Raw genomic sequence first — 15,030 nt, forward strand, 5'->3', positions numbered from 1 at the left:
AAAATCTTTGTTCAACCATGAGATAAGAGATGGAGAACACCGGCTACAATCGGATATTGTTAGTAAATAGATGGATGTAAAGGGAGAAGTCATATGGTTCAATCGAGCATATAATTATGTTAAAAATACCAAAACTTATTATGCAGACGCCGAAGAAATTTTGGAAATTCTTAAACATTTTTACATTTTGGAGCATGAAGGAAGTGATTTTAAGTATGAGGACGTTTGGAATCTCGTTAAAAATAGTCAGTGTTTCATGCAGATGACTTTGTTATTATGCAAATTTCATATTTGTAATGATTTATGTGTAATGCTTCATGAAATTCTTTTATGTATTGTTTTATGTGTAATCGAGTATGAGGACGTTTGGAATTGTTATTTGTAATGTATTGTTTTAGGGTTTTATGTATTGTTTTATGTGTAACTAGTTGAATCCCTATGCATTGCGTGTGAATATAATTATTTAATTAAAATAAAAACATTTAATAAATTCTCATTTAATATTTATATATGTAAAACTAATGTCAATAATAAAACAAACTCTATAGTTAACATGTTTTAATAAATTTATATCATTGGTTATTTCTCCTATTAATTCATAATTTTACAGATCATTTTATGTTGTTTAGATTATATATCAAACATATATTGATTCATATGTATAAAAAAAAAATAAAGTAGTATGAAAAATAATACTATAATTTTTGATGATTTTTTAGAACGTTTTAAATTGTGGAAATTATATATAAAACGTATGTCGGTTTGTATATAAAACAAATAACAAATAATATGAAAAACACTATAGCTTTTAATAAAAAAAACACTACAACATTATAACATTTACATCAAACAAAACTTATTAAACACTTAAAACCGTTCAAATGAATATTTAGAAATCAACATACATTTGATATATAGAAACATTGTTATAAAAAAATTGTGTTGAAATTACCGTTGATATGACAAAACTTTTTTTTTTCAACTCTTTCATTATGAATGACAAATCTTTTCAATCATATGATTTTTTTAATCAAAACTTATATACTACTAATATGGCTACAATGTGTTTAATAAATAAGTGAAAAATCAAAAATCATTTCACATTAATACCCATAAGTTTAAAAAACTTTTGAATGTAGTGGAAAATATAAAAGCAAATTACATTAACTTTGAAATCATAATAAATAAATAAAATAATTTAGTTGTATTGGGAGTTATAATCTCTTGATTTTTTTCCAATAATGTAATATAAATATTAACAATTATATGTTATAAAAACAATATTATCAGTATTTATCATTGAAATAATAATTTTTATACTAAGTTGTAACCAATATTATAATAATTTTTAGTATACGATAAGAAAAATATAAAAAATTATGTTTCAATCAAATTGAATTAAGTTTTTTTATTTAAAATTATTTTAAACTATACTTATTTTTAACTCTTGACAGGGAGAACGTTTAGTAGGGGTTCTAACCTTCACATTATGACCGTAATAAAACAAATGTGTTTTTAGGTTATCTAGTACATCCGTATGTCATTATAAACTACATCGGTGTACTTACTTTTCCCATTACTTTCATAAAGTGACAGTACCACTTGAAAGTTGAACTATTTTCTAGTCAAGATAGTTATAAACTAGGGAAAATATACTTTTTACAAATCGACAAAGGAACAGTCGGGTCTAGCACAGAATAGAAGATGCCTTGGTAGAAGGCTACGATTAAAGGATAGGACCATAATGCTAGACTTATGATTCCTTAATGTATACATCACATGATACATATATATCAATAGGTTCCGACAGCTAATAGAATGTGTGCTCTCCACTTCATTTCCTGTTCCTCGTTGGGTTGTGGGCTTGGATCAAATTCACCTAGTCCATTAACTATCCGATTATATATATATATGCTTAGTATACATTAATTCATCATGAGAGTACCAGATATGGGTCAGGTTATAGGACACAGAGTCAGAGCACGGTTTTCTAGTACAAAACATACTTTGCAAAGCTAGTACTTTTGAGTATTCAAAACTAGAAACTTCCCAGAAAAAGGGTTTAATCAATTTTATTAAACCAGTACAATTTTAAGACTTTAGGTGAGGAAGTCTATAATACGTAAGTTTATACACCATGTTTATTTATAAAACTAATACCCAATAGGTAGTTAAATGTGTATTTTCTACCTTACTTCCTGCTCCTTGTGGGGTTATGGGCTTAGGGCAGATTCACCCAATTAACTTTCTTATAGATATTAGATTATATATATAGCAGTATAAACTAAGCTATTATAAAAGTAGTCACTATGGTCACTATTTTTACAATAAGAAATATAGGTTTTCTTAAAGAACTTTTCATTAGATATAAAGGAATCATTACAACTAACTCCATGAGTAACAAGTGAATACACCAGGGTTATATACGATAACGATCTAACAACCAATAGGATGTGTGTTATCCACCTTACTTTCTGTTCCTCGTTGGGTTGTGAACTTAGGGCAGATACGCACAATCGATTGTTTGTTTACTCCAAGACGTATATAACTTGTACCCACTTAGTACCCATAGAAAGGCTTGTATTGTCATTTTACATAACTTTCATTCAAGTAGGAAATATATGATTTTCTAAGAGGAACAGGCGAACCTTTTCAAAATAGAACTTACAGCTTCCACCACTGTTACATATACATTTTCAAACATCATTTTATAGCTTACTCACGTCATAAAAAAATCTTATGAACTCACCAACTTAATTGCTAACCAACTCTTTCAAATAACTTGTATTCTCAAGAGACTATTAGACAGGTGTTCGTGCTAGGGATTTAGAAGATGAAGCATTATCGCTTCAAGTCTTGTTTTGTTATTTGTGTATGAATTCTATGTTTTTTGAACACACACATTGTAAAAACTTTCTTTCTAAATGAAATGGTTGTTCATTACTTGCTTACCATATACATATCTCGTGATCCACCCCTGAACGTTTCCGCCATTCTGGTTTTGGGTTGTGACAATTGCCAACAAATGACATGTACATGTAGGCATTGGCAACTTGACGGCATAACTTGTGGTCATGTGATAAGAGTGATAACAATCAACAATTACCAAGACTGATCAATGTATCCATTAAAATCTTACCATACCGAAACACTGAGGAGAACATATGAGGAATCAGAAAATCCTTTTCCAAAGCCATCTGAATAGGAGATCCCTGATGATTTGATGATTTTTAGGCCATCTATAATGGATAAATGCCAATCAGGCAAGCCAAGAAACACATAGCGCATTCCATCCCAAGGTAAGGGTCCAATAAGAAAAAAGTGTTCTGCATGCGGTCAAGTAGGATACACGAGAAACAATTGTTCTAGAAGGGTGTCCGACAGTGGAGCACATTGCACGAGAATTCCTAATATGGAGACGACATTTAATATTGGGGCTTCTACGAGTTGTTCACAGAGCTATAACGCCGATTATGATTTAAAACTACCTTAAATTGAAGAGTTGTTAATTTATTATGTATTGTAATGTTTTTATTAATTTTCTAAGATGTTGTTCTTGTGCTTTTATAATTTAATTTAGTTTGAACATCATAAGTGCAAATGATGTTTTTATACATGATTATTAACAATACTTGGAAATTAACGGTAAACAAACATTAATAAAAAAAATATAGCAAGCCCAAGACATGCTAATCTTACAACAATTTTTTTAACTAAGTATTAACCTTAGGGGACAACGATGAGTACTTCTCTTTCTCGATTGTTATATAGTCACCCATAATTCTCATTTTATCTTCGAAATGATCGTAATTCATAAATTATATATCTTGTATAATTTCAAACTTTAAACGATCGTAATTCATAGATTATATATGTTGTATTTATACATCCTAGTAATATGCAAATCATAGTCCAAAGGCAACCATTTCATAGTCAGAGTTGGAATTCTTAGTTGATTGTTTGACATGATAGGTCACTGTAGGAACATGCAGATCGTAGTCAAACTTGGAAATGACTACCTGAATGACTATTTGACATGATACCTCACTGTACTACATATAGATTTCACTAGACTAGTCAAGTCCTTGTTAACTTTTTATTATTATTATAAATAGATGTTTAATCTATACAAAACAAACACCCATATCATGTATACGAAATAGAAACCCATATTTAGAAATGTCATCCAATGTAGCAACTTCTTCTAATGAAGTAGCTAGTTCAATTTCTCCACGACCATGAACGAATAGCGAGGTGTTGGCTGTAACACTATGTTGGATTAGCGTTAAGGAGGCTGTAACGTCAGTGGCTCCCACAGATTGTCTGGTAGGTGATGAATGGACCCGGATAAAATCTTTGTTCAACCATGAGATAAGAGATGGACAACACCGGCTACAATCGGATATTGTTAGTAAATAGATGGATGTAAAGGGAGAAGTCATATGGTTCAATCAAGCATATAATTATGTTAAAAATACCAAAACTTATTATGCAGACGCCGAAGAATTTTTCTAAATTCTTAAACATTTTTACATTTTGGAGCATGAAGGAAGTGATTTTGAGTATGAGGACGTTTGGAATCTCGTTAAAAATAATCAGTATTTCATGTAGATGACTTTGTTATTATGCAAATTTCATATTTGTAATGATTTATGTGTAATGCTTCATGAAATTGTTTTATGTATTGTTTTATGTGTAATCAAGTATGAGGACGTTTGGAATTGTTATTTGTAATGTATTGTTTTAGGGTTTTATGTATTGTTTTATGTGTAACTAGTTGAATCCCTATGCATTACGTGTGAATATAATTATTTAATTAAAATAAAAACATTTAATAAATTCTCATTTAATATTTATATATGTAAAACTAATGTCAATAGCAAAACAAACTCTATAGTTAACATGTTTTAATAAATTTATATCATTAGTTATTTCTCCTATTAATTCATAATTTTACAGACCATTTTATGTTGTTTAAATTATATATTAAACATATATTGATTCCTATGTATAAAAAAATAATGTAGTATGAAAAATAATACTACAATTTTTGATGATTTTATACAACGTTTTAAGTTGTGGAAATTATATATAAAACGTATGTCGATTTGTATATAAAACAAATAACAAATAATATGAAAAACACTATAGCTTTTAATAATAAAAAAAAATAAACACTACAACATTATATCATTTACATCAAACAAAACTTATTAAACACTTAAATCGTTCAAATGAATATGTAGAAATCAACATACATTTGATATATAGAAATATTGTTATAAAAAAATTGTGTTGAAATTACCGTTGATATGACAAAACTTATTTTTTTTTCAACACTTTCATTATGAATCACAAATCTTTTCAAACATATGATTTTTTTAATCAAAACTTATATACTACTAATATAGATACAATTTGTATAATAAATAAGTGAAAAATCAAAAATCATTTCACATTAATAACCATAAGTTTAAAAAACTTTTGAATGTAGTGGAAAATATAAAGGCAAATTACATTAACTTTGAAATCATAATTATATTTAAATAAAAAAAATAATATAGTTGTATTGAGAGCTATAAACTATTGATTTTTTTCCAATAATGTAATATAAATATTAACAATTATATGTTATAAAAACAATATTATAAGTATTTATCATTGAAATAATAATTTTTATATTAAGTTGTAACCAATATTATAATATTTTTTAGTATACGATAAGAAAAATATAAAAAATTGTGTTTGAATCAAATTTAATTAAATTTTTTTATTTAAAATTATTTTAAACTATACTTATATTTAACTAATTAATAAATAATTTATTTGAATATTTTTTATTACCTATATTATTATTAATATTATTATTATTATTATTATTATTATTATTATTATTATTATTATTATTTCAAATAATAATAATTTATTAATATAATATAATCTATTCTTTAGTTTTACGTTATTTTAAACAATTATTATTTTTTTACTAATTAAAAACTACTTAATTAAAAATTTTCATTATTAATATTTTAAAAAAAAACTATAATACTTTTTTATTGTACTTTTATATTTTCTTTAAAAATATGAAATATTAAAAGAAAATGAATGGTCTAAATAAACAGGTAATTTAAATTTCAAAACTATGGTAGTTGTTATGTATTGCGACCAATCTTAAAATAAATATGTTAAGAGTGGGTTACGAGATAAGAAGTGTTACACATAAGGTATATTTTGATCACTTATATGTAATATTTTATTTATTTTACTTTCCTTTACAATAAAAAAATATTATAGGAAAAAAGGAAATTCATTAATGTAATAAGATAATTTATTTTTATTATTATAAAACATTTAACATTTGGTACATCCATATAAGTTTTGGTAGAACATTAAGAATTCATTTTTTTTAACACCCATAATTAGTGATTTTCAACAATAAAGTCATATCGTATTAAAAATCATTTGTTTTAATTAATCATTATCACCAACAATTTGAAATAATAATTGTAAACACCTTTCATCAAAAAAAAATTATAAAAAACTTTATTGATGTTATTTAAAAAATAAGCGATAGAAACTAACATATATATATATATATATATATATATATATATATATATATATATATATATATATATATATATATATATATATATATGTATATACCAATAGTTACATTTTCAATTTTATTTTCTTCTTCATTATTAATTTCTATATTTTGTTTTTAAAAGTAGAAGGTTTTTCTTTTTCTAAAATTAAAATTTTATTTTTTATTTCTTTTATTTCTTGTTTTACTATTTTTAATTCTTCTTGAAGTTCTTGCATAGAAATTGGCTTTGCTTCAGTAAATCTTTCGTATATACCTTTTAAATTAAAATTTTCATTATTAGCAGGAGTTATGTTATTAGTTTTATTAAGCATCTGTTTTATTAGCAATTCTTGGATATTTTTATCTTTTATAGAATCAAGAGAGTTTAAAAGATCTTTATCATCTTGCGAAAGAACATTAATGGAGCCACTAGTGATTACATTGATTAAATTGTTACAGTGACATTTACTAATACAAGAAGCCAGTCTATCAAAATCTTGTTCCAGCCTCTCAAAAGCTAGTTCCATTTCAAAATCAAAATCGTTTTTCTCCTTTAACACCTACTTCTAAGAATTCACAACTTTATTCTAATATCCTTCAGTCAAAACTTGTTACTCCAAAAGTTGCTTCAACTGACACAATAAGCCCTTTTGCAAAACCTATCACTCCTCAAACTCAAAAATCTGTTACTCCTAGCCCTTCTACAAAAACCCCTTATGTTCTTAATCCAAATTTCTTAAGAGTTAAAATTCTTGAAGATTTTCAAATCCATAAGTTACACCAAGGTTTTCATATTCTCACCAATCATCTCTTTGGACAAGGAAAAACCTTTTATGTTGATTCATATAAAACCCGAGAATATTATCAAGCTATTCTGCAAGAATCTGGTTCAGTCAATTTTGTTCATCGTTCTAATTCTAAAGAGGGAAACACTGATTTTAGCAAAGCTCATATTATCAAAATCATTTCTCCAGAAAGTTGGGTTCCAAACCTTCACTCTGAAAAACCTCTTATAAGTTATCCTGCTTATCCCAAATTTTCTTACTATGATTATCAAGACGCCTGGACTAAGGCATTCTTTATTCGGAATTATTCACATTCATGGTTTATCTTCTTTGATTTGAACTTCAATTGTGAATATCCAAGATGGTTTATCAATTGGTACAAATATATGGGTATTCTTCCAAATTGTTTACCAAAAGAAATTTACGATGGATATCTCAAATTTAAAGAATTGTTTATTCAACAAATTCCAGAATTTGAATACATGTTACAATTCACTATGATATTTAAAGTTCCATGGATAATGTCTTGGACTTTTCATTATCAAGAAGCAAAGGACTCCTCTCCTCCCTGGCTTAATCGCCAATTTCGCTCAAAATGGTGGGATAAAATGAAGATTTCTCAAGCTAGTGAACAAGCAGTAATTAAACATTATCAAGAAATATATATTCAAAAACCAGAAGTCGAAGCCACTTTTATCAACAGTCTTCCCAAAAGTGATGTGGATTTAATTGCAAGAATTAAAGATGCTGCTACCTCTTCTCCTCAAGAACTTCAAAAATTACTTCAAGAAATCCGCCAAACTCCATCAGTTTCTGACGATTCTCCAAAATCTATAAAGAATGATTTATTTGAAGACGCTCAAGACCCTTTTGATGATCCTTATGAAGAATAAGAAATCATTATCTATAAATTTGATGTAATACTTTAAATGTAAGATATTCGTTTTTTCTATTATCAAAATTTCGTTTTTCAAATACGAATACATGTATACTATGTAGGTATTCATGTATTTATGTATAAACAATTTTTATCAAAATTATTATCAAATCTATAATCAATGATGATATGAAGACAAAAAACTTTAGAAGATGCTCTATAATGGCTTGCTTTATCAAAAGAAGATGGTTATTGATTACAAACGACAATTGTTTCAAAAGATGAATGACAACCACTTTCAAGGACAACCACTTGCAAATAATTATTGATTGGCCATGGATTCTTACGAAAAAAATTATCACAAGATGATTTCAAGACTTTGAAGACTCCAAGATGATTATAAATAGAGGCTATCCTTTAGTTGAAGACAAAATAAAATTTTCATTCTCTAAAAAATGTTCATCCAATGTCTAAAAAATCTCCAAGAGTCTCTCTTTCTACTAGTAGATGTTCAAAGTCTTTAGATTTTCAAATAATTCTTTCTCCAGAAGTATGTACTGATTGTAATTCAAGCCTAATTCAAGAAGGTATTATCTAAAATATTCTATCGTTGTGTTATTTTTATGATAATTTCATTTCGAGTTATTCTAACTATTAATTCTACAAGATTTGAAATTTTTGTTAAAATAGTACTCGTTTTTAATAATCAAATTAATCAAATTCATGGTTAAATCATTTAATTATGTCTAGCAAAATCTTGATGAATTGTATTCCTAATAGAAATATTCTTTTAAAAATACAGCAAATCCAAGAATCTATTAATAACTCTGAGCAAAATCTTAAAGATTCTTATAAACTTAATAATCAAGGCACAATTTTAAACAATAATCATATTCATGATGTTAGACGATTCATAAGAGCAAGTATTAAAATTCGTTACAAACAGATACGTTATCTAAAAACAAAACTAGTCATTTTCTAGTTATAAAATTGAAGAACAAAAATTGTGCGTGAAGAACAAAAATTGTGCGTTAATAGCATAAATGGTATCAGAGCCAAGAAAAGTTTTTGGGGTGGTTATGCATGATATATTTACTTCTAAAGTTTTTGGTTTAATATCCTATAAGAAATATATAAGTTTTAATAAGCATGATTCAGAGACAAGACCAGTGATTGGCTGGATTAGCGTAAAGCGCGCAGATAAGGACGTAAGTCGCGGTACCGGACCACAATCATTGTCGGGACGAATCCCCTCTGTTCACCATTATTAAAACAGGTAAGTTTTCTTATAGAATTTTAAAACAAAAAATATGAGTAAATTTTCAAGCATACTATCCAAAAAATATATTCTTGGTAAAAATATCAATAATGAACAAGATAATGATGATAATCAAATAAATTCTATTGAAGAAACCGTTAATAACATAGAACAAAGTTTGAATAATTGGACAATACCTAAAACTAATATTAATACAATATATACTTTCAAGGTTATTCTATTAAAATGACAGAACAAACTTTGTCTATTGGTCAAAACCAACAAAATTTACATTTGTTATCATCACGATCTATTCTAGAGCATAGAACGAAATATAAATTTTTACATGTCGGTTTAGTCCAAATTGCTATCAAGCCTCTATTTAGAATTGGAATAGATGCCCCTGTTCTCCTTATTTTAAGAGACAGGAGACATAAAGATTTTCAAAATTCTATTTTAGCTATGGCTGAAACAAATATTGCTAACGGACCTATTTATTTCAATTGTTATCCGAATTTCTCTGTAGGATTATTTGATAAAAATATTTTAGATACTTTAGTTTTAACTATAGAAACAAAAAATTTAGAATTTAAGGATGATACAAAGCCTTTAGCAATAATTTACCGTGTTTGTTACAAAACTATGACAACTACACTTGAACCAAAAACACGTTTATCAAGTCCTAAAAATGAAACAATTATTTTTGAAGCAAATACTAACCATACTAAAGTTCATACACCAAAAAGATTAAAATGGTCTGATATAACCCAATCATGTAATTGGAACTTACAAAATGTTATTGATCCAAAACCATTAGACTCTTCAAAACAAATCTCAAATATTATTGAATATAATGATGGTTCTGTAGATATAAATTTTTCTTCCTTAAATATTTCATCATCCAGATTATCAACTTCTTTTCCAGAAACAGGCTCTTCAAAATCTTCGTTATTAAAGTCGAGATCTTTAAAACTAAAAACTGTTGACTATACTAATTCTATTCCCAAACCATTATATCAAGATGATCAAAATAGTGAAAATAGTCTTCCTAGTCCTACTAAATCAGATTTTATTGATGAACTTCAGAATTTTAAACAACAATTATGAGTTCTAAAATACAAATTAATTGTTCACAAAATAATAAGCTTTGGGCTAATATGTTAAAAAGACATTGGAAGATAAATTCTAATATATGCAAAACAATTCAACATTTAGAAGAAACTAAAACTTATGAAAATAATAATTTATACAAAATATCTCCATATACTAATAAATATAATAAACAAATAGAAAAAATTTCTAGGCTAAAGATAGGAATAAAAAAATACGAAAAATCAAGAAGTCATAATTTAGAATCGATAAAGCATATTTCTTCAATCCTAACAAAAACAACCTGTTAAAATGGATTTCTCGAATTTAGAATATCAAGTTGATTTTGATTACTTAAAAAATATTGAGTATTATAAAGATTATAACCGTAAAAAAAGAGCTTGGCACGAAGAAAATTATTCATACTACTTAAGATTTCTCCATTTAGGCCTTTGGGAAGATTATGTCTTATCAAATAAAATCCATTCTCCTTTTTTTCAATGGTTTGAATTAATTTATGCCCCTAAACATAAAATAAATTACCCATTTAAAAATGATTCTATCACTCCCATTTTAGAGAAAAAATATAAAGATATTATTTCTAATAAAGAAATTATTGCTAATTTTCCACCAAAAGGAGAAATTATTATTAACGATATGTTTATTGCAACTCCTTTAGTTCAAGCCCCAAATCAATTAACTACCGAAAAGGGTCTTCAAAAAATTATTTACCAAAATAATTATGCAAATGAAACCTTATCTAGTATTACCGAGCATTTAGTTAAAATTGAAGAAAAAATTTTTAAAGATAAAAACATTAACAAGCAAGATATGGCAAGCACTAGTAATTTAAGTTTTGTTCCTTGCCAAATCGATGGTAATTTTAATCTAGGAAATACAGATTTAATTAACGTATTAGAAAAAAGACTTTCAAAACTTCATATCTCAAACACTAATAATATTAATACTCTTACGAATGAAGAATCTGAAAATAGTGATATTAATAGTGAAACAAATTTTGAAACTCTTGCTCAACAATTTGATACAAATGATGATATTAATCAACTCACTAATGACTTTTCAAATCTTAATAAAATTCATCAATCAAAGCAAACCACTTTCGGGAAAAATCCAAAACCAACCATAAGAAATTATTGGAATAGACCCTCTCTTCCAGATGTTCAACTTGAAGAACGAAGTTTTCAATTTGACCGTTCTCAATATGATGGTAATTCTGTTTATGAATGGAATATTGATGGCCATTCTGAACATCAAATTATGAATATTGTACAAGAAATGACTATGGCTGCTAATGCTTATAAAGCTCATAATAATACTCAACTCCAAATTGTTAATATTATTACTTCTGGTTTTACTGGCAGTCTTAAAGGCTGGTGGGATTTCTATATTTCACAAGAAGAAAAAGATTATATTTTATCTGCTAAGAAAACTATTATAAAACAAGAAAATAATCAACAAATACAAACGTTTGAAGATGATATGGTTAACACTTTAATTTTTGCTATTATCAAAAACTTTGTAGGGGATCCTACTACTTTTCAAGAAAAAACTTCAGAAATTTTAATGAATTTACATTGCAGAAAACTTACTGATTTTAGATGGTATAAAGATAATTATCTTGTTAAAGTTTTTTCAAGACCCGATTGTAAAGAGTCTTATTGGAAAGAACGTTTTATTGCTGGCCTTCCAAAACTCTTTGCGGAAAGAGTTCGACAAAAATTAAGAGAAAATTTTAATAATACCATTCCTTATCAAAATCTAACTTATGGAGATTTAATAAACTATATTAATAAAGAGGGATTAGCAGTTTGTGCTGATCTTAGGTTTAAAGAAAAACTCAAAAAAGATAGAATTAACAGTAAAAATGAATTGGGAAATTTTTGCCAACAATATGGTTATCAGCCCTTGAATGGTCCGTCTACTTCAAAATCTAAAGTTTTTAAGAAAAGATCTTCAAAATATTTCAGGAAAAAGAAATATAATCTTCCAGAAAATTATAAAAAGGGTAAAGATTACGCTTCGAAAGCCAAAAAACCCTATAGACAAAATTATAAAAAATCTAAAAGAAAATCAAAAGATATTATTATTTGTCATAAATGTGGGCGTAATGGTCATACAGCAAATAATTGTTATGCTAAGACAAAAATAAATGAGTTAAATGTCTCTGAAGACTTGAAAGAACAAATAAGAAAAATTATTTTAAATACTGATTCAGATTCCGATGAAAGTATTTCTGACTTTCAAACAAATGATTTAAATATTCTCGAAAATACTACTTCAAGTTCTGAAGATTCTGATATTTGCGAATGTATTGGTAAATGTCACTGTAACAATTTAATCAATGTAATCACTAGTGGCTCCATTAATGTTCTTTCGCAAGATGATAAAGATCTTTTAAACTCTCTTGATTCTATAAAAGATAAAAATATCCAAGAATTGCTAATAAAACAGATGCTTAATAAAACTAATAACATAACTCCTGCTAATAATGAAAATTTTAATTTAAAAGGTATATACGAAAGATTTACTGAAGCAAAGCCAATTTCTATGCAAGAACTTCAAGAAGAATTAAAAATAGTAAAACAAGAAATAAAAGAAATAAAAAATAAAATTTTAATTTTAGAAAAAGAAAAACCTTCTACTTTTAAAAACAAAAATATAGAAATTAATAATGAAGAAGAAAATAAAATTGAAAATGTAACTATTGGTAAACTTATAAATAATCAAGTTTCTCAAAAATGGAACACTAAAATTACTTTAGTTAAGGATAATTTTAAAATCAACCTAACTGCTTTAATTGATAGTGGTGCTGATATGAATTGTATTCAAGAAGGAATTTTTCTACACAATTTTATGAAAAAACTACATCTAGACTTACTGGTGCCGGAGGTACAAAATTAATTGTAAATTATAAAGTTTCTGATGTTCATATTTGTAATGACCAAGATTACTGTTATAAAACTCACCTAATTTTAGTAAAAGATCTCTCTTCTCCTTTAATTCTAGGAACACCTTTCATTACAAAACTATATCCTTTTATGGTTCATGATGATGGTATAAGAACCAATGTTTTTGGAAAAGAAATTATATTTAAATTTTGTGAACCTCCTCTATATTCAACAATTAATGTCCTTAATTATAAAACGCAACAAGCCAAATATCTTATTAACGAAATAAATAATGTTCGAATAACTAATCAATTAAGTGATAATAATATTCAAAATAAAATAACCGGATTAAAATTAAAATTTGAAAAAAATGTTTGTTCTAATATTCCTAATGCCTTTTGGAATAGAAAGCAACATATTGTAAAACTACCATATATAAAAATTTTTAATGAAAAGGATATTCCTTCAAAATCTAGAGCCATTCACATGAATAATGAATTAGAAAGTCATTGTAAAAATGAAATTCAAGATTTAATAAATAAAAAACTCATAAGACCTTCTAAGTTACCATGGTCTTGTTCAGCATTTTATGTTATGAATGCTGCAGAATTAGAAAGAGGATCACCAAGATTAGTTATCAATTATAAACCTTTAAACAAAGTTTTAGAATGGATTCGTTATCCTATTCCTAATAAACGAAATTTGCTAAAAAGGCTTTATGATTCAAAAATATTTTCAAAGTTTGATATGAAATCAGGATTTTGGCAAATACAACTTCATGAGGAAGATAAATACAAAACTGGTTTTAATGTTCCCTTTGGGCATTTTGAATGGAATGTAATGCCTTTTGGATTAAAAAATGCTCCTTCTGAATTCCAAAATATTATGAATGATATCATAACTCCTATAAGTAGTTTTGCTATTGCTTATATCGACGATGTCCTAATTTTTTCAAAATCAATTGATCAACATTTTAAACATTTAAATCAATTTCATGATTTAATTTATCAAAATGGTTTAGCTGTCTCTGCAACAAAAATGCATTTATTTAAAAATGAAATTCGTTTTTTAGGACATGATATTGTCAAAAACACTATTAGACCTATAACAAGAAGCTTGCAATTTTCTACTAAATTTCCTGATGAAATTAAAGATAAAAAACAACTTCAAAGATTTTTAGGATGCTTAAATTACATCCATGATTTTTTCAAAGATTTAGGGATCATATGTAAACCGCTTTATAATCGATTAAAAGACAATCCTGAACCATGGACTCAAAAACATACAGATATAATTAAATATATAAAACAAAAGGTCCCTACTTTGCCATGTTTAAATTTACCTCATCCCGATGCCAAAATCATAGTTGAAACCGATGCTAGTGATATTGGATTCGGAGGAATTTTAAAACAAAAATTTGTTAACTCAACTGAAGAGCAATTGGTTCGATATTACTCTGGTGCATGGAATGATACACAGAAAAATTATTCAACTGTCAAAAAGGAAATTTTAAGCATTGTTTT

Source organism: Lactuca saligna, chromosome 2, assembly GCF_052625555.1.
Source record: "Lactuca saligna cultivar CGN05327 chromosome 2, ASM5262555v1, whole genome shotgun sequence".
Lineage (NCBI taxonomy): Eukaryota > Viridiplantae > Streptophyta > Magnoliopsida > Asterales > Asteraceae > Lactuca > Lactuca saligna.